Source organism: Ascaphus truei, chromosome 4, assembly GCF_040206685.1.
Source record: "Ascaphus truei isolate aAscTru1 chromosome 4, aAscTru1.hap1, whole genome shotgun sequence".
NCBI lineage: Eukaryota > Metazoa > Chordata > Amphibia > Anura > Ascaphidae > Ascaphus > Ascaphus truei.
The window spans coordinates 30,380,636-30,405,692 of NC_134486.1; the positions used below are offsets into that span (position 1 = coordinate 30,380,636).

A 25,057-nucleotide genomic window follows, 5' to 3' on the forward strand; every position below is an offset into this window, starting at 1 on the left:
ACAAAGAAAGGCTCTTCAACTAGTATCTCAAAGATCCCAAAATAATATGGGAGAAGGGCCCCAAGCGTATGGTAATGTCATTTTAGATACATTTAAAGGCTTTAAAATTATTATACTTCAACATTTTGATACATGGAGCATATGTGTGTGTGTGTGTGTGTGTGTGTATATGTATATGTATATATATATATATATATCTTTATTTATATAGCGCCATTAGTGTACATAGCGCTGCACAGCAGTAATACACATGACAATCATATAAATAACAAATAATACAAATAACACAATGGGAAGAAGTGCTTCAGACATAAAAGTAACATTTAGGAAAAGGAGTCCCTGCTCGGAAGAGCTTACAATCTAATTGGTAGTTAGGAAGAACGTAGAGAGACAGTAGGAGGGTGTTCTGGTAAGTGCGTCTGCAAGGGGCCAAGGTTTATGTATGAGGTGTATAGTATCAGCCATAGAGCTACGCATATGCTTCGTTAAGTAGGCGAGTTTTAAGTTGGGTCTTAAAAAGATGGAGAGAGGCGCTGCTAGTCGGATATTGAGGGGAAGGGCACTCTAGAGGTGTGGGGTAGTCAGTGAGAAAGGTTCAAGGCAGGAGAGGGCTTTGGATACAAAAGGGGGTAGAGAGAAGACATCCATGAGCAGTATGCAAGAGTCAGGACGGTGTATAGCAGGAAATTAGGGCTAAGATGTAAGGAGGGGCAGAAGATTGTAAAGCTTTAAAAGTGAAGAGGAGAATTGAGTGCGAGATGCGAGATTTGATAGGAAGCCAGGAGAGTGATTTCAGCAGGGGAGACACTGAGACAGATTTAGGAAAGAGTAGAGTGATTCTGGCAGCAGCATTTAGGATAGATTGTAGGGGAGACAGGTGAGAAGCAGGAAGGCCCAACAGCAGGAGGTTACAGTAATCGAGGCGGGAGAGAATGAGGGCCTGTGTCAGAGTTTTAGCAGTCGAGCAACAGAGGAAAGGGCGTATCATATGCAAATATAAATATTTTACATTACAAGTGAATTTCACTGCAATTAGCAGCAGCAGACAATTCAAGAGTCACTGTGTCCCGCGGGGCAACCATTTGAAGAGCCATGTAAAGCAAAATGCCCCCAAAGACTCTGGGAGTCAAAATGTACAAACTTGAGGCTCAGATAAAGGAATCGCGAGAGAGACTAGCACATCAATTCGAACGAAGGGGGGGGGGGGGGACCTTACCACCAATCCTAGACGAATAGTAGAGGAATTTAAACAATACTACGAGATTCTCTACGACGGAGATAAAGTCAGCCCCACACAAAAAACAGGAGAGAAATTAAAGAAATTCCTAAAAGAGGCACACCTTCCCAAACTGGGTAGAGTGGAGAGGGAGACACTACAGGGGGACTTTACAATCGAGGAGTTAACCGAGGTAATAAAATCCCTCAAACCAGCCAAAGCCCCCGGGCCGGATGGCTTTTCAAATCTATATTATAAAAAATATCTTAAAATACTAGCGCCACACCTCTTGAAATTATTTAACGAAATCCTCGCAAGGGGCTCCTTCCCAACTCAAATGCTCCAGGCCTCAATCTCTCTGATCCACAAACCAGGCAAGGACCCGGTAGACTGTAAGAGCTATCGGCCCATTTCCCTGATCAACTCTGACATAAAAATCTTTTCTAAACTACTAGCTAACAGGGTGGGGATCGTCCTGCCCGGGTTGATTCACCCGGATCAGGTGAGGTTTATCGGAGGAAGGCAGGCAGCAGACAACAGTAGACGGATAATAGATTTGATTGATCTGGCCAAAAAAAGAATATCCCGTCTATGATACTAAGTCTGGATGCAGAGAAAGCCTTCGATAGGATAGACTGGACCTTCGATAGGATAGACTGGACCTTCGATAGGATAGACTGGACCTTCGATAGGATAGACTGGACCTTCGATAGGATAGACTGGACCTATCTGAGAGCAACATTAGGGGCATTTGGTTTTGAAGGACGTGTCTTGGAGGCCATATTAGCCTTATATAACGGTCCACGGCAATGGTGCGCCATCAGGGCTACCCCTCGGAACAGTTTAAGATCTGTAGTGGGACGCGACAGGGGTGCCCCCTGTCCCCATTTGCCCTATGCATAGAACCCCTGGTGGCGCACATCCGCCTAAGCCCCGATATAGCAGGGATAGACGTAGGGGACCAGTCCCACAAGGTGGCGCTATATGCAGATGACGTCATCCTGACGCTGTCAAAACCTCTTACCTCTCTGCCCAATGTCTTTGAGATCCTGGGAAAGTGTAATCAAATTTCGGGGTTCAAAATTAACCAGACCAAATCTGAAGCCCCCAATATAAACCTACCAAGACCGGTAGAGAAATTAATCGAACTAAACTTTAATTTCAAGTGGCAAGCCTCCTCTATCAAATACTTGGGAATATACATTACTAAAGACTATAATTCCCTATGTAAAGCCAATTACCCCAGGCTGTTCCAGATTTGAGGGAGGATCTCAGGGTGTGGGCGGGGTATGGCATTTCCTGGTTCGGAAGAATTCACAGCATTAAAATGAATCTCCCGCCAAATGCGCTTTATTTGTTCCAGGCCCTGCCGATACCCTTGGTTCGGGCCGACATCCTCGCCTTACAGACCAGAATCATGAAATTTATATGGCACAACAAGAGCCCGCGAATTGCGAAAGGCATCTTAACAAGGCCAACGATTAGAGGAGGATTAGCGGTACCTTGCTTGATGGCGTATTATAAAGCAGCACAATTATGCCAAATTATCCAGTGGCATTCAGACCCGTCCCTGCGGAGATGGGTGGCAATGGAGAGAGACTGCTGTGCACCGGTCGAGCTGCACAATTTAATCTGGCTACCCAAACGATGTGGTAACACAGTGGGGATGCTGCTGCAGGCTATGGTGAACTCTCTAGCTGTATGGGGGAATACAAAATTTAAACATAACCTAACGACTAAGCACTCCTTGATGACCCCGTTATTAAACAATCCGGATTTCGCTCCGGGGATGACCGGCAATCACCATTTCATAAATTGGACACAGTCGGGATATAAGCGACTGAAAGATCTGGAGGGGAGGAAATTCATTAAAACTTTCACACAAATTAAATCAGAGAAAGGCTTGCCAAATACCGAACTATTTCGTTACCTCCAGATCAGAGCATTTTACAATAAATTCCCAATTTGACCTGCAAGGACCAATTTCGAGCAGCTGTGTTCTAGAGACACTGACACAAGGGGACTTACCTCTAGAATGTACAGGGAAGTAGTCTGTCCTGAAGGACCCGAAGACCCCCGACTGAACTACATGACAAAATGGGAGACAGACCTAGGGGAGACTCTAGAGGACGAAGACTGGGCGTTCATCCTACAAGCGGTAGCCAAAAGCTCCATCTGCTCAACGTTAAAAGAGAACGCATATAAGGTCCTGATGCGCTGGTATCAGACCCCATTAAAACTGTCTAAATTCGTCGGGGGATACTCACCGCTCTGCCCGAAGCAGTGCGGGGAGGTAGCTGACTTACTACACATGCTGTGGTCCTGCCCTAAGGTGGTCCCGATTTGGGAAGACATTAGAAAATGGACACAAAGGATTCTCAACTTGGAGATCCCCCTGGACCCGTGGCTGTTCCTCCTAGGCAGACGGATCCAGGGATTGCCAAAGTCGGCACACAAACTGGTTGCACATTTTTGCGACCGCCACCAAGTGCGAGATCGCAGCGGTGTGGAAAAAGCAAAATCTACCAGTAATCCCCAGAATTCGAAACAGAATTTGGCACGTCTGCCAGATGGAACAGTTGACGAGCTGGGTCAACGACACTGGCCTCAATTTCCTAAAAGTATGGGCGCCATGGATCGCCCAGACAGACATCCCCGGCTGGATACCAGCGCAATTCTGCAATAATAACTATAGATGCGTTCTCTGGTGACCGAGCAAGACTTACGACGACTTAGCTACGAGACAGGTAGGACCCATCCTTACATCAAGAGAGGCGAGAAAGCTACCACACAGGCGGCGTTCGGAGAGCCACAACTAAATAGGCAGATGCCTGTCGACCCTGGAGCTAACCGATGAATCCCCCCCGCCCCCCATTGTATACACCAGTTGTTGTCTTGTCTTGGTCAGGTCGGTCAGGTTTGTCAAGTCCTGTGAGTAAATGTTGTTTGTGCAGTGTTGACTGTGATTGATCATAACCCCCGGTAGTGAGAGCTGGGGGGGAAATACCTATGTGGGTATTATGATGTTAAACAATGGTCGGTGTTATAATGTTCAAATTGTATAACCCAATAAAAATTTTGAAGTTGAAAAAAAAAAAAAATGTACAAACTTGTCCAAAATATTCAAAATTTCAGTCAAAGTTGAATAAGTGGAAACTAACATTTTAGAAATGTCACCAGAAACGAATATACCCTGACAGATACAACATGTGGATAGATACCTGTGAACACACAAGATTCCGGGGTAATAGCCCTATTTGCATATTCAAAGGAGATCATTTGCATTAGTAAATTTCCCAGGTATCTCTCCACTTGTATAGGAGTGTTTTGGGAGGTATATAAATCAATGGCTCCTGCTCTCTCTATTTGTACTCCATTTTAGAAAGGGTTATACAATTGTAGCCATGCCACCTTTGGCTACTAACCTGCCCTACTCCTGGCAGTAAGCCCTGGTAGAATCAGGCTGCCAGTAGTCAGTATGGGGTTTTCCTCCCTCCTTGGTGCTGCACTGGAGTGACAGTGGGAGGCGGTGACATCAGGCCTGAGCATAACCAATCATGAGACGGACTGGTGTCCTCCTCCTGGCTGTATTAAGGGCAGTGCCGCCCCAAATGTAGTAGTGCCTCTCCTCTCGAGGGAGTCAGGGAACACACACGATTGCCTGGAGCTTGGCCTCCCCTGTTACTCTTCCCCTTGGGGGAGAGTGAAACCCTATACCTCTGGTCCTGCTAGAGGGCCAGGGAAGCCTGACCTGTAGTGGCAGCCAGGGACCATCCTCAAATTGGCAATACTCAGAAACTTCAGTGGGCAGAGACCTTTCCTGATTGCAGACCGAGAGAATAACCCGTTCCTGTTATACTCCCGCCTAGTGTGTGATCTTACTGGGGGGAGAGGCGATATTTCTACTGTAGGAGATCATCTTCACCTATCTGGAGCCTACAGCAGATGGAGGCGCTGCACTGCTAGAGAACCATGTGGGTAATGTACCCCAGAAACCTGATCCTGTGTCCCCACTACCACCGGCGGACAGCCCAGCCCTCCTGTTACCAGCAGGTATCATGCACCACACAACCAGTAATAGCAGAGTCTCCCAGAGGGTGGGGGAGACACCGTTACACAATATTTATGCTATAGAAAAAAGGGAAAGAGTTTCTCTGTTGGTGTATAGTGAAATAAGTAGTGGTACTGTGGCTTATAAATGAAAAAAAAAAGGTAGTGGTACGCTGCATGCTTTAATACCATCACACTTCGACCACTGAATTACATTTTCCAGGTTACAAATAAACAGGCAGAATATCCATAAAGGAGAATGCACTAAACTTCATAAGGATAGAGACGTACGCACAACTGTGATATTCACAACTGAAATCAGAATAAAGCACGGACAATAAATCATGCAGCAGGTTAGATCACCTTATCGAAGCCTAGTTACCCCACACCCCTAAAGCCATACTTACTTAACGGTGCTATTCTTTAAAGACACGGTACAGTCCATTTAACTAGTTGGGCTGAAAGGTGTCTTTTGGCATATAGCCATTCAGTAAGTATGACCCATACTGCACGAAATACAACATGCAGCCCTCCTTACAACACCAGCACTCAGGCTGCCCAGCTAAGGGGAATAAGAACTCCTCACAAATGCATTGCAGAATGTCTCAATTCCCAAATATACCAATAACCAGCAGATCATTTGCAAGAAGCTCGTGTACTAACAGCACAAAGTTACAACCTTGGTCTCTGCTTCTGAAATATTTGTTTTCATCACTGCACAGATGTGTTAAACACCCCCACCCAATGTCTAACTAGGGTGCCATTGCTCTGCACTGAGTTTACTGGACCCCCCCAGGCAGCGCTGGATTTAAAGGGGCATTTAAATGCCCTCCCACATGATGTAACACATGTGATCACCTTATCGCCTGCGAAGTATCTGCTGGGACCCGGCTCGGTTCGGTTCTGTCAGCAGCCAAGTTAGAGCTGCAGGGTACTGCCTGATCGCCTGTCTTCTGGCTGTGAAATCTATTAGCTTGCAGCCCATACGGGTCACAGCAGGGACCATCCCACAATGACAGTGACCAACACGTGAACGTGTAGCAATCAGAGATCTCTTAGCAACATCAACTTGCAAATGTGTATTTAAAAAAAAATAATAATAATACATGTTTAAAGTGACGTCATTCTGTTTTTCTTTTGCTACAAGTAGTGTCACTTTTCTCCAGGTTAAGCATAAAAAGCAGTGTGGGGGGGAAGTGCATCATGGGAGTTGTAGTTCTGTTAGTTGATGCACCAGGGAAGCATAGTGCACTCTGTACACAAGGTTAAAGAGCAGGGTTTGATCAAAGCAGAGCAAACGTGGGCTTGGCCAGAGAGTTAGGTTCTGTCATATGACAGCAAAAAAGCCCTTTGTAACAGATTGCAGCATTGTTCTGGCGTCTGTGCTGTAATCAAGGGTGGCAATCCTGTCAGTGTCTACATAGTTACATAGTACTGCAGGCTTTGTAATCATTTGCAAATGATACAAGATACACAGGATGTATGTAAGTGTTGTGTGTGCACTAGTTAAAAGCAGTGGTTGAAGTGGCACTGAAAGCAGTGGCTCTCTTCTTAAACACATGTTTTTTAGAGCCTATTACAGAAGGACACTGGTGGAAGTGTGATGTTACAGTAGGTTGGAAGTTCACACAAACATTAAGTACTTTTTTTATTTTATTTACAGACTTTATTTACAACAACTGTATATATAGAAACTATATATATACACACACACACACACAAAAAGAGAGAAAAAAGCCCCAAAACAAGCACTCACGGTACCAAAATAAGACAGATTTATTGAACAGCACACAAAATATAAAAAAGAGTTTAAAAGCAACGGAACCTCAAAGACCCCTGAAATAACCGTCCTGCATAAGCAATAACCGGAGAAAACCCCCTGATAGGGGGCAAATATACAAAAAACAGGAGCTGAATTATAAACAACCATATGCTGAAGCAGTGAGAAACACAGATCAAAACCTGACAAAACAGGGGAACAATGATATCCCCTGAAATGTTATGACTGACTGACCCGTCAGTATAAATGACCTGAAAGAGTAGTTGGTGAAACAAAACAGCTCATACATGAAAAAAAAAAAAAACAAATATATATATATGTGTGCAGAAGTACTGAACGATGTGCCTACAAAAGCGGTAAAGAGCACTGACCTGAAAAGTCGCAAATGAGTCCAATGGTGACAACGACCAGTGAATGTAACAGCTTATAGCAATGGATACCTAATGTCACTGAATAGTAGAAACACACTGCTGGGTGTAGCATATGTGGAGATACAAAACATGTCCTGATATAATCAGCAGAGAAAGGGTGTGAATGATACTCATCAGAGAATCTGCGTCCGCTGTGGAAGCCACGATTGCAGGAGATCAGTCAGTCGCGATCATGTAGTACGTCCCGTCAGCATATAGGCAGTATCCTCCTGCGTCTGCAGCAAAGGTCCACAGCAACTTGGTATCCAATGAGCCCTTGCGACGAAACATCCGTCGGAGTGTGTTACTGGGAACTCGCTCTCTCGTTTTATCTCATCGGATACCCATATTCTGCCCAACCACCAAACTGGATCAAATCCAATTATACTCAGACCTAGAACAATTCTTCAGGAGACGACGACTGAAATAATATTTCCAGAAAAAAGAGAGCACCCCCAAAATGACGGAGAACAACAACAACATCAACAACAAGAACACCTATTTCACACCACTAACAGGATGCAACTAGATGGCTACATACAGAGCTTCAGATTGAGAGTTTCCTCACTAGCATCAGCCAAGCAGAAAAAAAACAAAGTACAACCTATCCCCCATGGAGAGATCTGCAATCAAGGAACTGTGAAACAACCACAACATCACCATTAAACCAGCAGATAAAGGAGGTGCAGTGGTGCTTATGAACACAAATTAATACATAGAAGAAGGCAATAGACAACTCACAGACAACACCTACTACAAGAAACTCACGCATTATCCAACCCAGGAATATACAAAGCAACTCATGAATCTCAAGTCATTCCCTTACCACCTGCAAACACAATTGAAGCAACTAATACCTGACAACCCAGGAGTTGGGATCTTCTACATGCTTCCCAAAATCCACAAACCAGGAAACCCCGGCAGACCAATTATAACAGGTATGGATGAGCTCACTGAACAAATATCAGGTTTAGTGGAGAATATCCTCAAACCTTTAGTCACAAGCACCAACAGCTTCATACAAGATACCACAGATTTTCTCAATAACCTTAACAACATCAACCAACTACCATCCAACACACTGCTAGTTAGCATGGAAGTGGAATCCCTTTACAGTAACATCCCCCACAAGGATGGTATTGAGGCATGCCTGCATTTCCTTACAACATCTCCCCTTGATCAGAGATACAGCACTGAAGTCATTACCAAACTCACACACAACTACTTCAGCTTCCACAAGGAAATGTACCTACAACTAATGGAGACGGCAATGAGTACCAAGATGGCACCGCAATATGCCAATCTTTTTCATGGCAAATCTTGAACAGAGATTCCTAACCACATGCCTCCACAATCCTTACAAATATTACAGATACATTGATGACCTGTTTATAATATGGACAGAGGGTGAAGGAAACCTTAAACAATTCTATGAGTACATAGGCTGTAAGATACCACCGCATATGCTCTGACACTAAAGACAGAAACAGACATCTCACAACCCTGACCGAATCGTTCAGACAAAAGGGATACAAGCCAAAGACTATTGCCAGAACTATTACATCTGCACTAAAAGCCCCATGAGAACACCTGCTACAATACAGACAGAGAGAACCTACCCCATGCATACCACTAGTGGCCACATACAACCCTACCCTAGAGGGTATACGGAAAATAATCAAAGATCTGCAACCCATGCTGGCAGAGGATGTGACATTAAAAGAAATCTTTCCCAAACCTCCCATTCTTGTGTTCCGGCAACCACCAAACCTCAAACAGAAATTAGTCAACAAAAAACTCCATAACGAATTTAAGGACACTGATAATGGCACCAAACCTGGGAGTGCAGAGGTCAGTCGGGATCCGGACATAGAGGGTGCCGGTAGGGTCCAGGGAGCAGTGCTCCTTTTGACTATGCCAGATACCCCCCAAGGTCCCAGATAGATCCCCTGAGCCCCAGTAGATATTGTGAACATTGCATACTGTAGGGAAAGGCCTCAGGTAGGGACCCTTCCACAGTAGTAAAAGTGAGAGATATGCTGCAGGACATTGCATGAAGGAGAAGGGCAGCCTGTTGCATATGGGCATACCAATACTCCTTGGTAGAGACTATTTATAAGGGTACACTCTGGCTGAAAGAACCTCCAGAGGCATCTGCATAAGGATTCACCTAGGAAAGGAGCAGAAGATCGCGGCGCGGAACCACATCGCTGATCCGAGGAGTTCTACTATTTGTCCTGGTCTGGACTAAGACCAGGGAGGTATTAACCATGTGCACCAATGGGCCCCAACACAGGGAAGCACGCTATCCCACACACACTCTTTGGAGGAGGGATAGCTGGTGGACACTCAGTAGTTAAGCGCCCAAGCACTCCAGAACTTTCAGGTTTACAGTCGGGAGTTGTTACTGTGGGGAGATACCTTGCGGGGCTGTGTTATGTGGATGGTATATATTCTGTGCATAGTAAATACTGTTATCATATACAGTTAGGTCCGGAAATAATTGGACACTGATACAAGTTTTGTTATTTCGGATGTGTACCAAAATAAATTCAAGTTACAGTTAAATAATGAATATGGGCTTAAAGTGCAGTCTACCAGCTTTAATTTGAGGGTATTCACATAAAAATTTGAGGAAGGGTTTAGGAATTACATCTCTTTAATATGTAACCCCCTCTTTTTCAAGGGACCAAAATTTATTGGACAATTGACTCAAAAGCTGTTTCATGGACAGGTGTGGGCTATTCCTTGATTATTTTATCATCAATTAAGCAGGTAAAAGGTCTGGAGTTGATTCCAGGTGTGGCATTCACATTTGGAAGCTGTTGCTGTGAACCCACAACATGCGGTCAAAGGAGCTCTCAATGAAAGTGAAACAGGGCATTGTTAGGCTGCAAAAAAAAAAAGAAAATCCATCAAAGAAATAGCAGGAACATTAGGAGTGGCCAAATCAACAGTTTGGTACATTCTGAGAAAAAAAGAACGCACTGGTGAGCTCTGCAACACAAAAAGGCCAAAACGTCCACGGAAGACAACAGTGGCGGAAGATCGTAGGATCCTTTCCATGGTAAAGAAAAACCCCTTCACAACATCCAGCCAAGTGAAGAACACTCTACAGGAGGTAGGCATATCATTATCCAAATCTACCATAAAGAGAAGACTTCATGAGAGCAAATACAGAGGGTTCACCACAAGGTGCAAACCATTCATAAGCCTCAAAAATAGAAAGGCCAGATTAGACTTTGCCAAACAATATCTAAAAAAGCCAGCCCAGTTCAGGAACAGCATTCTTTGGACAGATGAAACTAAGATCAACCTGTACCAGAATGATGGGAAGAAAAAAGTATGGAGAAGGCTTGGAACGGCTCATGATCAGAAGCATACCACATCATCTGTAAAACACGGTGTTACGCCGGTGCTGCCCGCAGACCAGACCCGTCCCCTGAGCTGAAGGGGGAAGTGGTAATACACGCACCCGCAGCAAAGGGAGCGTGTCCGGAGTGTGGTATGAAGCGTTGCCAGGCCAGGTGTAGTAAGGTAGACAATACTTGCCGGTACCGGTTGTAGAGATAGAGTGATGAATGCCTTGCCGAGGTCAGGGAGTGGAGAGTGGAGATAGGTCGTATTCCAAGCCGTGTTCAAGGCGTTACCAGAGTGAGCGTTGTCCAAGGAGTGCCGAGATCGAGAGCCAGAGGGGGTAGTCGTACAAGCCGCGTCAGAACCTGTGAAAACACTGAGAGAATCCAGAAGTACTTCCATACAGAGACTATGTCGAGCAAAGACTGAGAGCAGAGAGAAGCTAGATAAAGCAGGAAGGTCCAATTAGGAACGGAGGCGGGACAGGAAGAGCTACAGGGAGACACTGCAGATTGGTGCAGGCATAACAGGCCAGGTGAGTCTTGTTGGTAACCTGAGTATGCCTGTGCAGTGTGCGGGGGCGGAGCCTGAGGTTCGGGGGACGGGAATAAGAGTGTGCAGACTGAGCGTGCTCCGTAACTCGTGTACGTGCGTGAACCGAGCCAGTGGATGGTGCAGGTGTGCGTGCAGGAGGGCGTGGGCGCGCGCGGCGCTGTACAGAGGAATCGCCGAGGGGAGTGATCCCGCGAGGGCGGCAGGGGCGGGGAGCCGTGGAGGCCGGTAAGGCAGGATTGTTTTGTGTGTCCAGGGGCTCCCTGCGGGGAGGGAGTGCTCTGTGTGAGGAGCATGGAGAACGCCGATTCCTGACACATGGTGGAGGCAGTGTGATGGCATGGCCATGCATGGCTTACAATGGCACTGGGTTACTAGTGTTTATTGATGATGTGACAGTAGACAGAAGCATCCGGATTAATTCTGAAGTGTATATGGATATATTGTCTGCTCAGATTCAGCCAAATTCAGCGAAGTTGATTGGACGGCGCTTCACTTTACAGATGGACAATGACCCAAAACATACTGCGAAAGCAACCCAGGAGTTTTTTAAGGCAAAGAAGTGGAATATTCTGCAATGGCCGAATCAATTACCTGATCTGAACCCGATCGAGCATGCATTTCACTTGCTGAAGACAAAACTTAAGGCAGAAAGACCCACGAACAAACAACAACTGAAGACAGCTGCAGTAAAGGCCTGGCAAAGCATCACAAAGGAGGAAACCCAGCGTTTGGTGATGTCCATGCGTTCCAAACTTCAAGCAGTCATTGCCTGCAAAGGATTCTAGACAACGTATTAAAAATGAACATTTTATTTATGATTGTGTTAATTTGTCCAATTACATTTGAGCCCCCGAAATAAGGGGACTGTGTATGAAAATGGTTGCAATTCCTAAACGTTTCATACGATATTCTTGTTCAACCCCTTGAATTAAAGCTGAAAGTCTGCACTTCTATTGCATCTCGGTTGTTTCAATTCAAATCCATTGTGGTGGCGTACAGAGCCAAAATTATGAAAATTGTGTCAGTGTCCAATTATTTCCGGACCTAACTGTATCTGTGTGCAATTACTGTGTGTGTTGGTTCCGGTGAGGGGCTCCTCCCGCCTCGTTGGGATCCCTCTCCGGTGGAGGCGCTGCACCTAGGTGATAACTATACCCCAGGCTCCCAGTGGCGGAGGCTCAGGCCTCTTGTTAGCCGAACAGGTGACAGCAGCACAGATAGTTTCAGTACCCAGGGGGTAAAAGGGCTACACTTTAAATTAGAATTGCCCACCTTGTTTGTGCCAGAATGTCAGCATTGCAGTCCCCTCCGGTAACTAGGCATTCACATTGTAGTTTATTAGAGCCCTTTTATGCTTTCTACTACAATTCTTCCCTTTCTTTTTGATGATGTAGCACTCTGGTACCTTTTTGGTGGGGAGGGGGTTGGGGTGTATAAAAAGGCAGCTGCGTTTGCTTCCTCTGGATCAGATGAATATTATATCATTACTAAGGGGAGAATAGATCAAACAGAATCATAGTGATGAATATTTAAAGAATGCTTTTAATTTATTTTATTTTTTTCCTTTCATATTTAGTGATTCAAAAATGATCCTGCAGCTTCGGCTGAAAAATAAATGGTCCTCGATGTAAAACGACGGGAGAGAAAAATATCTGGGTCAAATTCACTCTGTCAGGTAATGTGAGCTTCAGACATGACAAGTCTTAGTCAGGCACATGACTCTCATAGCAGCGAAGTATAAACACGATGTAAAGTAAACTTACTGTATGCCGAGCTATCCCCATAGATGTGTAAGTAATACACAAACTCGGCTGCAGTGCAATGCACTGCATGCATCTCCAGCACTGCATGCATCTCCAGCACTGCATGCATCTCCAGCACTGCATGCATCTCAAGCACTGCGTGCCTCTCCAGCATTGCATGCATCTCCAGCACTGCATGCGTCTTAAGCACTGCGTGCCTCTCCAGCATTGCATGCATCTCAAGCACTGCATGCATCTCAAGCACTGCATGCATCTCCAGCACTGCATGCATCTCCAGCATTGTATGCATCTCCAGCACTGCATGCATCTCCAGCACTTCGTGTATCTCCAGCACTGCATGCATCTCCAGCACTGCATGCATCTCCAGCACTGCATGCATCTCCAGCATTGCATGCATCTCCAGCACTTCGTGCATCTCCAGCATTGCATTCATTTCCAGCACTGCATGCATCTCCAGCATTGCATGCATCTCCAGCATTGCATGCATCTCCAGCACTGCATGCATCTCCAGCACTGCATGCGTCTCCAGCATTGTATGCATCTCCAGCATTGCATGCATCTCCAGCACTGCATGCATCTCCAGCATTGCATGCATCTCCAGCATTGCATGCATCTCCAGCACTGCATGCATCTCCAGCACTGCATGCGTCTCCAGCATTGCATGCATCTCCAGCATTGTATGCATCGCCAACATTGTATGCATCTCCAGCACTCCATGCATCTCCAACATTGTATGCATCTCCAACATTGTATGCATCTCCAGCATTGTATGCATCGCCAACATTGTATGCATCTCCAGCACTGCATGCATCTCCAGCACTGCATGCATCGCCAACATTGCATGCATCTCCAGCACTCCATGCATCTCCAGCATTGTATGCATCGCCAGCATTGTATGCATCGCCAACATTGTATGCATCTCCAGCACTGCATGCATCTCCAGCACTGCATGCATCTCCAGCATGGCATGCATCCCCAGCACTGCATGCATCTCCAGCACTGCATGCATCTCCAGCACTGCATGCATCTCCAGCATTGTATGTGTAACCCTTGTTCCCCCCCCCCCCCCCAGACTCATCTGTGGGGTCTAGGGTGCGTGAGGGCAGATTACATGCGTAGTGGTGGTGCATACCTGTGTGGAACAGGAGGGCCTGAGCTTCCCACGGTGTTTTGGGGAGACAGGACCAGGCTTCTGGGGTGGTAGCCTCCATGCTTTAGTGGTGCAGCGCCTCCATCTTCTATACTCCCAGGGATATGGGATAGGACCTGTATAGAAGAACCTCCCTGGTCCAGGGGTTGAATGCTCCAGACTCACACAACAGTCTTTGTATAAAAGTATTGTCTCTTTATTGGTGAGATCAGCGACTCCAAATGTAGTGGCGACCAGCAGCCACAACAACAACAGCAATGTCCTGCTTAGCATTCCCCTCTCCTCCCTTTACAGGTCTTTCCTCCTCTCCTTCCCTCCAAGTCTCTCCTCCGACAGGATGGTCTGGGCTGGGGCGGCAATACCCCGCAGCCCACCTCAGAGGCTAGCCTCTGGGTGGGGACTGGATTCTCCCCATCACCCCAGCAGTGGGGTGAGGGGCATTGGTCCACCGGGGCTATCGTGCTATCAGCTCTACTCAAAGTGGCTGAGTCTCTCCTCTCCTCCAACTCCTCGGACAGAACAGAACCGTCACTTACGGGAGCTGGCTCCTAAATAGAGTCAGCCCCACCCCTCATGATGTCAGCAGAACCTCCCCTCTGTCTCCTGCCTGCAGCAGAGTCAGGGGCCTGCATCTACCACTCAGGGCAGGGCTTGGAAAGGGGAAAACCCATGATGACTACTGGTGCCTGTCCTTAACAGGACTTAACACAGTAGGAGGAAGATAAGTATAGCCCGTGCTGTTTACAGGGGGCTACACTCTCCCTATGGTGGAATCCAAATGTCCCTACTTGGACCTAGGTTTAGCAGCACCATCCTGCGGCGAACCACCTGGGAAACAGCACACATAAGACATTGTCATCATACATTGCATAATGAGGTAGTTCAAAAAAATAGTACAACTGGGTACTCCCAACATGGAGAACTGTGCCTAACAGATAATGCTTTGGATCAGGCTTTCGTATCCTCCGCCCATTATGATCCGTGACGGTCACAGCGAACGATTGGACCGACCCATGCTCAGGCCGATAGGTTACACCATGCATGTAGATAAATCTACCTATGCTCCATATGCGGACCAATTCGCTTATCTTATCCTCATTATGATATCCTCCCTGACCGAACTTGGTCCGAAGATATTCCTGCACAGCCTCCCTGAGCCAGCTATCCCGGTTCTCTTCTATCTCCCTCCTGATGGGCTCAGGCACATAAGGGTACTCATACCCATGCGACTGCCGGTATCTAGCCACTATGGCCCGGTCAGCGCGACTTAGTTTGGTGAGCTTTTGGTTACCCGCCGTGCTAGGCAGCACCCAAAACACAGGCTCTTCCGGAGCTACTTCATCATATAAGATACTGGGGCCTCGGGGTACAACAAGTTTCTGCTCTATCTCCCGGTACCGATGATCTAATTCATCCTCCACCTCCTGTTGAGTGAAAGAACCAGCCACCCACCAATGGTCAACAACATTATTCTTCATTAATAGGAACCGCGTACGATCCATCCCCTCGTGGTATCCGGTGAACAGGGGTGCCCACCACTTATCACGGTGCTCATACTCTGTGGAATGACTAGTGCGTTCTACCTCTGACTCTACCTGAGATAATACACCGGACGTACCCGCATCAGTTGATCGCGAGCAATCTCTCCTCCCTTTGGCGTTAAAGTACTTGGTAGGGTTCATCTTATGAACCACTTTGCTGGTAGGCCCAGCCTCTACTGGAGTGTGGGAACCACAGGCCCTCCCTCTAGCTGCAGGAGAAAACGGCACAGGGTTAGGCACAGGTATAACACTTGAATACGGTATCTCCCCATCAGACCCCTCATCACTCAATTCCCAATCCCGCAAGTCCTTGGAGTATTTGGGGTATTTACATAGCTTATCCCTGGTAGGTCCTGGTGGCAATACTCATGACGGGGCAGGGGCAGTGGCCGGGGCAATGGAGCTATGGACTGGGGCTGGGGGAACGTCCAACTCAATGTCCAGCAAGCGGGCAATCCCGCGACCAGTGGACGCTTTCTTAGACGCGCTCTCCGCCATGCTTCTGGCTTCCCTGGAGGGGCCTCGACTCTGTAGGGTAGCCAGGGCAATGGCTGAATCTATGCTTCGTGAGGAGAACACTCCTCCCGGCCTTCTCTTTCCGGTGGAACCGGAAACAACGTCATCAGGGGTGCCCACGGAATCTCCATCCGCCCCGTGGTCACGCACCGGAAGTGCGTTGAGGACCGGCATGGGCGGTGGCGGAGCTTCCGGTGCATGGCCGGACAAGTAGGCCTCAAGCCTCTCCTTCTTGTCCTCCGTGGTTGCGGTCTTCGCCTGGTGGGAGTAAGGGGGTGGTGGAGTCTCCTTACGCTCCGCTGCTGTTTGATGATATCGGACTCCTCTAGGGTCGTCTCCTACTCCATCTCTGCGGCACTGGGAGTCACCACTGCCATTGGACTCTTACGGGCCTCCGGCTGCACCAGCGCTCGTCGTCGGAAGGTTTCCGGTCTCGTCTGCTCCCTCTTGAGGCCTCGGGGGTGGTTCGCCGGTAGGCGCATCGCCACCGATGTCACTCCAACCTCTTCCTCCGAGTATATCAGGATCGGTTCCTGCGCTAGGGAGTCACCGGGTTCTTCGGCGATACAACCAGTGGGTATAGGTACAAAGTAATCTCGCTCCGGTACCTCCACTGCGGTCGCTCTCTTCTCCGTCGCCAGCTCGCTCAGTTCGATAGCGGACTGGGCCTTGGTTCTTCCCGCTTGGGTATGACGGGGAACCAGGGTAGTCTTGTCTTTGTATACTGGTTAGGTACCCCCGCTTCAGCTTATAGTGAATGGAGTGGTGCTTATAGGGGCAAATTATAATTAATACTAGAGACACACAGAACCCCTATATAGCACTCTATTCCTATGTGAGATGATGAGTAAATTTAAAATGTTATATTTTATTAAACAAAGTTAAAACAGTGGGGTTTAAAACAAGTATTAAATAGTAGCAAGTGTTTGGTACTCCTTGGATGACTGTCTCCCAGGGAGTGTCAGATAGGGTAGTAAGATCCAGTGTTAGTGAACTCACTGGCCCTAGCAACCTTCATATGGAGCGATTGGCTAGAGGTAAGGTGATTTGGCACCGATAGTTGTTGTTATATATGTCGTGTCACAGTATATGGGTACTTGTTGGTGCACAGGATAGACAGGACCTATTACTGTACTGCTAAATGTTGCAGTCAGGTAAGGGCATAAATGTATTGGTATACAGTTATTGGTAAGTGTGCACCAAATGTGTGCTAACGCCAACTGGGGTCTGTCATGCGTGAGCATAGAATATAGACCATAATTGTCACGTGTAAACTTAGGATCTGAGTGATGCAGATCTTTGGTTAACACTAGTACTAAATGGATATACTGTTAATTGTTGAGACACTGCTTGAACTCCTAATTGTAACAAACTAGGAGCTGTTGCTAAGAGCTGCACCTTTAAGGACCAGGAAACAGGTTAGTAATTTACAACCCTTGCCTAACTGGTGCTTCTCTTATACATATATTTTGTAAAACTGGCACTCCAGATGTAAGTAACTGGTGGGGATACCAGGGGCTGTTGATACACAATCCTTTTTGCTGGTAAAGTACTCGGATGTCAGCAGGACAGTATACCCTTAAACATATACATGTGCTTGGTTGGCCAGATAAACAGTAGATCGTTCCCTTTTATATGTGGCTCATAAGACCATTGGGTCTGTATTGAGCCCTTGAAAGTGCCGCCGCCGAGCCGCGCTGACTGCCTTTAATCTCATGCAGTCAGCGTCTATGAACAGGGGCTCTGCGCGTGCACGTGACTGCGTGGTGCCGACGCGCGCGTTTCGCTGGTATGCTTTTTCAAGGCCAAATAATAGGGGGGTATCCCATGTAACCAGAAGGTATTTATAGCACTTGATTTAACCTTAGGTAACCCCTAGAATGATTAAGCGCATGCGCATTGGGGGCTGGTCTCAATGACTGATCATGGCCAGCATAATAGCAATGAGAACTGTCTTAATGTGTAGAGGCTTATGGCATGCTGCTTTGGTGGATTATAAAGATTACTGTGCAATGTTTAAACTATGTTATTAAATCTTTGTAATTTGAACAGTGGCTCTCACATGTATCCCACTTTAGTGAAGTTTGTAACAAAATAAATAGATAAATAAACTGTTGTCTTGTCTGTTATTGTTTCCATGATCTTGTAAATGTATTAACAGTATGTGTAAATCGTAATTGGCAGGAATGAAGCAGATTGTAAGTCCTCATATGATGACTAATTTTAATTTTAATTTTTTTAATTTTTATTACTGCACCAGAATGTTCAGAAGTAGTATAGAAATGTATTCAGATGAACTGGTAGGATTATATGAAGGGACTGAAGACGAAACCTTCATTAAGGCCTTTGGGTGTTAGTGCGTGGTGTGTAAATCCAACGTGCTTCCTTCTGTAATAGCACTGTGTCCACATTGCCTCTCCTTTGGCCTGAATACATTTCTATACTACTTCTGAACATTCTGGTGCAGTAATAAAAATTAAAAAATTAAAAATTAAAATTAGTCATCATATGAGGACTTACAATCTGCTTCATTCCTGCCAATTACGATTTACACATACTGTTAATACATTTACAAGATCATGGAAACAATAACAGACAAGACAACAGTTTATTTATCTATTTATTTTGTTACAAACTTCACTAAAGTGGGATACATGTGAGAGCCACTGTTCAAATTACAAAGATTTAATAACATAGTTTAAACATTGCACAGTAATCTTTATTAACCACCAAAGCAGCATGCCATAAGCCTCTACACATTAAGACAGTTCTCATTGCTATTATGCTGGCCATGATCAGTCATTGAGACCAGCCCCCAATGCGCATGCGCTTAATCATTCTAGGGGTTACCTAAGGTTAAATCAAGTGCTATAAATACCTTCCGGTTACATGGGATACCCCCCTATTATTTGGCCTTGAAAAAGCATACCAGCGACTATATTCTATGCTCACTCATGACAGACCCCAGTTGGCGTTAGCACACATTTGGTGCACACTTACCAATAACTATATACCAATACATTTATGCCCTTACCTGACTGCAACATTTAGCAGTACAGTAATAGATCTTGTCTATACTGTGCACCAACAAGTACCCATACACTGTGACACGACATATATAACAACAACTATCGGTCCCAAATCACCTTACCTCTAGCCAATCGCTCCATATGAAGGTTGCTAGGGCCAGTGAGTTCACTAACACTGGATCTTACTACCCTATCTGACACTCCCTGTGAGACAGTCATCCAAGGAGTACCAAACACTTGCTACTATTTAATACTTGTTTTAAACCCCACTGTTTTAACTTTGTTTAATAAAATATAACATTTTAAATTTACTCATCATCTCACATAGGAATAGAGTGCTATATAGGGGTTCTGTGTGTCTCTAGTATTAATAGTCTTGTCTTTGCCTTCCACCACCTCCGTCAATGTTCCCGCAGAGGCACCCCGCGGGGTCTCGATCAAAGGCCACGGCTCGTTCGGCCAAAGGTAAAACGTGCCACATTGAGGGCATCGGGCCTTGGTGCTTGGTACCTCGCCTGGTATCCTGCAGTGAACGCACAAACACCTGAGGTATTCATGCTCAGCTACCTCCACTACCAGTAAGCCTCCTAGTAGTTGGTAAATCGAAGTGTTCATCTCGGACATGGTTCGCTCAGGGTTGGAACAGCTCAGTGTTTCAGCTCCTTGCTCCTCGAATGCCAGACAAAAGTGAAGCTCTTCGCTCTGTCTTCCGGTCCCTCCCTTCGCTGGGGAGGACTCTCCTGATTGGCTCTCCTTGGGCCTCCTCCCTTCTGGTGGAATCCAGAGGCGGGGCCTTCTCTCCTTCAGGGTGACGTGGCCTGGCTTTCTGACCAGTCACGGCACAGGTGGGTGGGCTCTCGGCTTTCGCGCCGCTCCGCTCCTCTTGCAAGGAATCTGCGTTTGGCGCCAGACTCTTGCACAGTTCCCGCCACATTTCTCTCACTGTCTCTTTGCACAATTCACGTGCTTGCTCCAGGATTGGCGGGAACCGCCATTTTAGATCGTCTCTCTTGCTCCGCGGAGCACATGTCGGGACGGACGCCATCTTGGATGAGTCCTCCAAATGTACATGTGCCCTACTCTCAGTGTCTACTGGGTATCTCGTACCTAAACACTGACTGACCTCCAAATGTGTGCTCTGCATTCTGTTTCTGTATCCCACTAATATGAGGTGGCTTTACCCCAGGCTCAGCGGAACTCCTCTCCTCCATGCACTGTACTCGGTGTCTACGGTGCAAGTGCTCTGTGGTGCGTTTGTGTGGGTGATAGCTAGTGTACCTCTCTTTTCTAGGTACGGGGCGTCTCCTACTTTTGGCCACTCATAGCTCGGGCCCTGGGCCATGGTCCCTGGACTAGTTAGCAGGCTGACCCCCCAGTTGCCTCACGCTATCTGCCTCAAGGGACTCGGACAGCTATAGCTATTCACCCCTCCTACGCCACCTCCTAAGGGCGCCTAGGGCGTACTGTGCGAGAGTCTACGCTCCCCTGACTACCCCCGGTATGTGCAATTGCGCCCTTCCTTCTCCAGCACTTGCACGGAGAGCGCATCTCACTCTTCCCGTTCCGCCTCGCTGTAAGCCTGACCTGTTCTGGCATCTCAGCAGCTTGCCTCCAAATGTAACCCTTGTTCCCCCCCCCAGACTCATCTGTGGTGTCTAGGGTGCGTGAGGGCAGATTACATGTGTAGTGGTGGTGCATACCTGCGTGGAACAGAAGGGCCTGAGCTTCCCACGGTGTTATTGGGGAGACAGGACCAGGCTTCTGGGTTGGTAGCCTCCATGCTTTAGTGGTGCAGCGCCTCCATTTTCTATACTCCCAGGGATATGGGATAGGACCTGTATAGAAGAACCTCCCTGGTCCAGGGGTTGAATGCTCCAGACTCACACAACAGTCTTTGTATAAAAGTATTGTCTCCTTATTGGTCAGATCAGCGACTCCAAATGTAGTGGCGACCAGCAGCCACAACAACAACAGCAATGTCCTGCTTAGCACTCCACTCTCCTCCCTTTACAAGTCTTTCCTCCTCTCCTTCCCTGGACCAATGCCCCTCACCCCACTGCTGGGGTGATGGGGAGAATCCAGTCCCCACCAGAGGCTAGCCTCTGAGGTGGGCCGCGGGGTATTGCAGCCCCAGCCCAGACCATCCTGTCGGAGGAGAGACTTGGAGGGAAGGAGAGGAGGAAAGACTTGTAAAGGGCAGACATCTCCAGCACTGCATGCATCTCCAGCACTGCGTGCATCTCCAGCACTGCATGCATCTCCAGCATTTTATGCATCTCCAGCACTGTGTGCATCTCCAGCACTGCATGCATCTCCAGCATTGTATGCATCTACAGCATTGTATGCATCTCCAGCACTGCATGCATCTCCAGCATTGTATGCATCTACAGCATTGTATGCATCTACAGCATTGTATGCATCTCCAGCACTGCATGCATCTCCAGCATTGTATGCATCTACAGCATTGTATGCATCTACAGCATTGCATGCATCTACAGCATTTTATGCATCTCCAGCACTGTGTGCATCTCCAGCACTGCATGCATCTCCAGCATTGTATGCATCTCCAGCATTGCATGCATCTCCAGCACTGCATGCATCTCCAGCATTGTATGCATCTCCAGCATTGTATGCATCTCCAGCGCTGTATGCATCTCCAGCATTGCATACATCTCCAGCAGTGTATGCATCTCCAGCATTGCATGCATCTCCAGCATTGCATGCATCTCCAGCATTGCATGCATCTCCAGCACTGCATGCATCTCCAGCACTGTATGCATCTCCAGCACTGCATGCATCTCCAGCACTGCATGCATCTCCAGCATTGTATGCATCTCCAGCACGACATGCATCTCCAGCACTGTATGAATCTCCAGCACTGCATGCATCTCCAGCATTGTATGCATCTCTAGCATTGCATGCATCTCCAGCACTGTATTAATCTCCAGCACTGCATGCATCTCCAGCATTGTATGCATCTCTAGCATTGCATGCATCTCCAGCATTGTATGCATCTCCAGCACTGCATGCATCTCCAGCACTGTATGCATCTCCAGCATTGTATGCATCTCCAGCATTGCATGCATCTCTAGCATTGTATGCATCTCTAGCATTGCATGCATCTCTAGCATTGCATGCATCGCCAGCATTGTATGCATCTCCAGCACTGCATGCATCTCCAGCACTGTATGCATCTCCAGCACTGCATGCATCTCTAGCATTGCATGCATCTCTAGCATTGCATGCATCTCTAGCATTGCCTGCATCTCCAGCACTGCCTGCATCTCCAGCACTGCATGCATCTCCAGCATTGCATGCACCTCTAGCATTGCATGCATCTCCAGCACTGCATGCATCTCCCGCATTGTATGCATCTCTAGCATTGCATGCATCTCCAGCATTGTATGCATCTCCAGCACTGCATGCATCTCCAGCACTGTATGCATCTCCAGCATGGCATGCATCTCTAGCATTGCATGCATCTCTAGCATTGCATGCATCTCTAGCATTGCGTGCATCTCCAGCACTGCATGCATCTCCAGCACTGCATGCATCTCATAGCATTGTATGCATCTCTAGCATTGCATGCATCTCCAGCACTGCATGCATCTCCAGCATTGTATGCATCTCCAGCACTGCATGCATCTCCAGCGCACAACGCCAAATAGTGAAGCAAATGTTACAATATATTATCAATTAAAGGGGTAATAAATCTGCGTACATAATAAAGGTTGGTAAAGTGCATTTAGTGTGTTTCACACTGATTACCACTCGGCAGCTGTTGTCAGGAGAGTCTGGTGCTTGCTTCTCTCAGGTAGTGCCACTCCGTTGGTTCTGGGGCAGGGTTCTTGTCTGGACTTCTCATCCGTCGGTACTTTGCTCCCAAGGGAGTTTCCCTTTAAGCAACCAGGCTCCGCTGCAGGTATTGGTGCTCAGTGGGACCACTCAAGCTTCCAAGCCGTCTGGAGCAGCTCATGTAGCTCAACAGATGAATCCTCTGCACGGAGGTTAAACCGCAGCTTGCAGGGGCACACTCGGCGTGCCATGATGCCGCTCCGTCGCGGGACGCTGCGTGATGACGTCACTGTCTCCGCAGCAGTGATGGAATCGGCAGGGAGGTAAATAAAGTCTTGCAAAGTCTCTCAAAAAGGCCCAAATCAGCACACAAGAATGATAATAGCAGGGCAAAGCCAATAAATAGGCAAATAGCAAATATAAGGCAATAGAAATATGTCATCCAACGCGTTTCGTAGAATAAACTACTTCTTCAGGGAATAATTAGGCCATTACACAGAGGTCTTATATATCTCACAAAGATACCTTATTGGTTGACCAATTAAAAGTAAACCAATCATCTAAAATAGGTAATGGTCAGTGTGATAGGGAAGATGGGTAATTTACTTTTAAAACAACTTTTAAAACAACAACTTTATTAACAAAATCGAAAAATACATATTAAATTGAAACCTATACATAAACAAAACCTAGCATCAATAATTAAAAACATGCTGGAATAAAAGAAACACAATATTAGTAACTTAAAATAGACACCATCATTAAATATATATAAAAGATGTAACTAGAAATATAGAGTAAAGCAAAGCAGGGAAAACAGAGATACAATGATTAGTAGCACATCCCCTGGGTTCAAAGGGGGGGACGGCTAGAGATTTAATAAAGTGCCCAAATATCCACATCCTCATTTAACCCCTTAGGGGACATAGTATCTAACTTATGTATCCAATAAGTCTCTTTAGAAGACAATATTTTGACTCTGTCCCCACCTCTCCTATTTACAGGAATAAACTGAATCCCCTTAAAAGTGAGACTAGACGGATCTTTATTATGGTGTACCAAAAAGTGTCTGGATACACTGTGTTTTTCAAAACCATTTTTAATATTTCTGACGTGTTCCTGAATACGGACATTAAGGCTGCATTTGGTTCTGCCTACGTATTGATACCCACACGCACACTCCAATAAGTAAACAATATGTGTGGATGTACATAAAATAAAGTCATCAATATTAAAAACTTCCTTTGTGATTTTGGAATAAAATGTATGTTTGTCAGGATGTTGGTATTTACAAATTGTGCACTTACCACAGATAAAGTTGCCCTTTGGTTTAGGCCCTAGTCAATTCTTTTGCGATGTAGTATTATTTTTACTTATAAAAACATCACTAGGTGCTAACAAGTTTTTAATATTTTTGGCTCTCCTATAAATAAACCGTGGTTTGGTGTTTAGATGTGATCCCAAAACAGGATCATTGCACAATATACCCCAGTGTTTGTTAAAAACCTTTTCAATGTCCCTATGAACAGAATTAAAATCTGTAATAAAGGCCACATTGAGAGTATCGTTTTTTTATATTTTGTCCTTCTTTATTTCTAGTCTTGGATCTATTTTGAATTAGCATATCCTTACGATCCATATTGCGTACCCTTATAATCTCTCTTTCTAGAAGTTCCTTAGGATATCCCCTCTCTCTAAATCTCAAGAATAGTTTATTAGCCTGCTTGTTGAAAACCTCTAAACTACTGCAGTTACGTCTGAGTCTAACGAATTGCCCTCCTGGTATATTATTTATCCATGTACTTTTGTGATTGCTATTCGCAATCAGCAAGTTACTCGTATCCACCTCCTTAAAGAAGGTCTCAGTCTCCACAGTACCATCCACTTTGGAAGTA

General features: G+C 46.4%; 1 protein-coding gene and 1 long non-coding RNA gene across 2 annotated transcripts in view; one reads left to right on the forward strand and one right to left on the reverse strand.

Annotated features, from left to right (window-relative positions):
* EPHX1 (epoxide hydrolase 1) overlaps positions 1-6,282 on the reverse strand; it is an 80,719-nt gene extending 74,437 nt beyond the window's left edge. Inside the window, exon 1 of the mRNA XM_075595497.1 lies at positions 6,125-6,282. The gene's annotated coding sequence lies outside the window, so the exon portion shown is untranslated. The remainder of the gene's footprint in view (positions 1-6,124) is intronic.
* The window catches only part of LOC142492658 (uncharacterized), a 43,664-nt gene continuing 23,454 nt past the window's right edge, over positions 4,848-25,057 (forward strand). The window contains exons 1-2 of the long non-coding RNA XR_012800877.1: positions 4,848-5,269; positions 12,945-13,043. This is a non-coding gene — a long non-coding RNA (uncharacterized LOC142492658). The remainder of the gene's footprint in view (positions 5,270-12,944; positions 13,044-25,057) is intronic.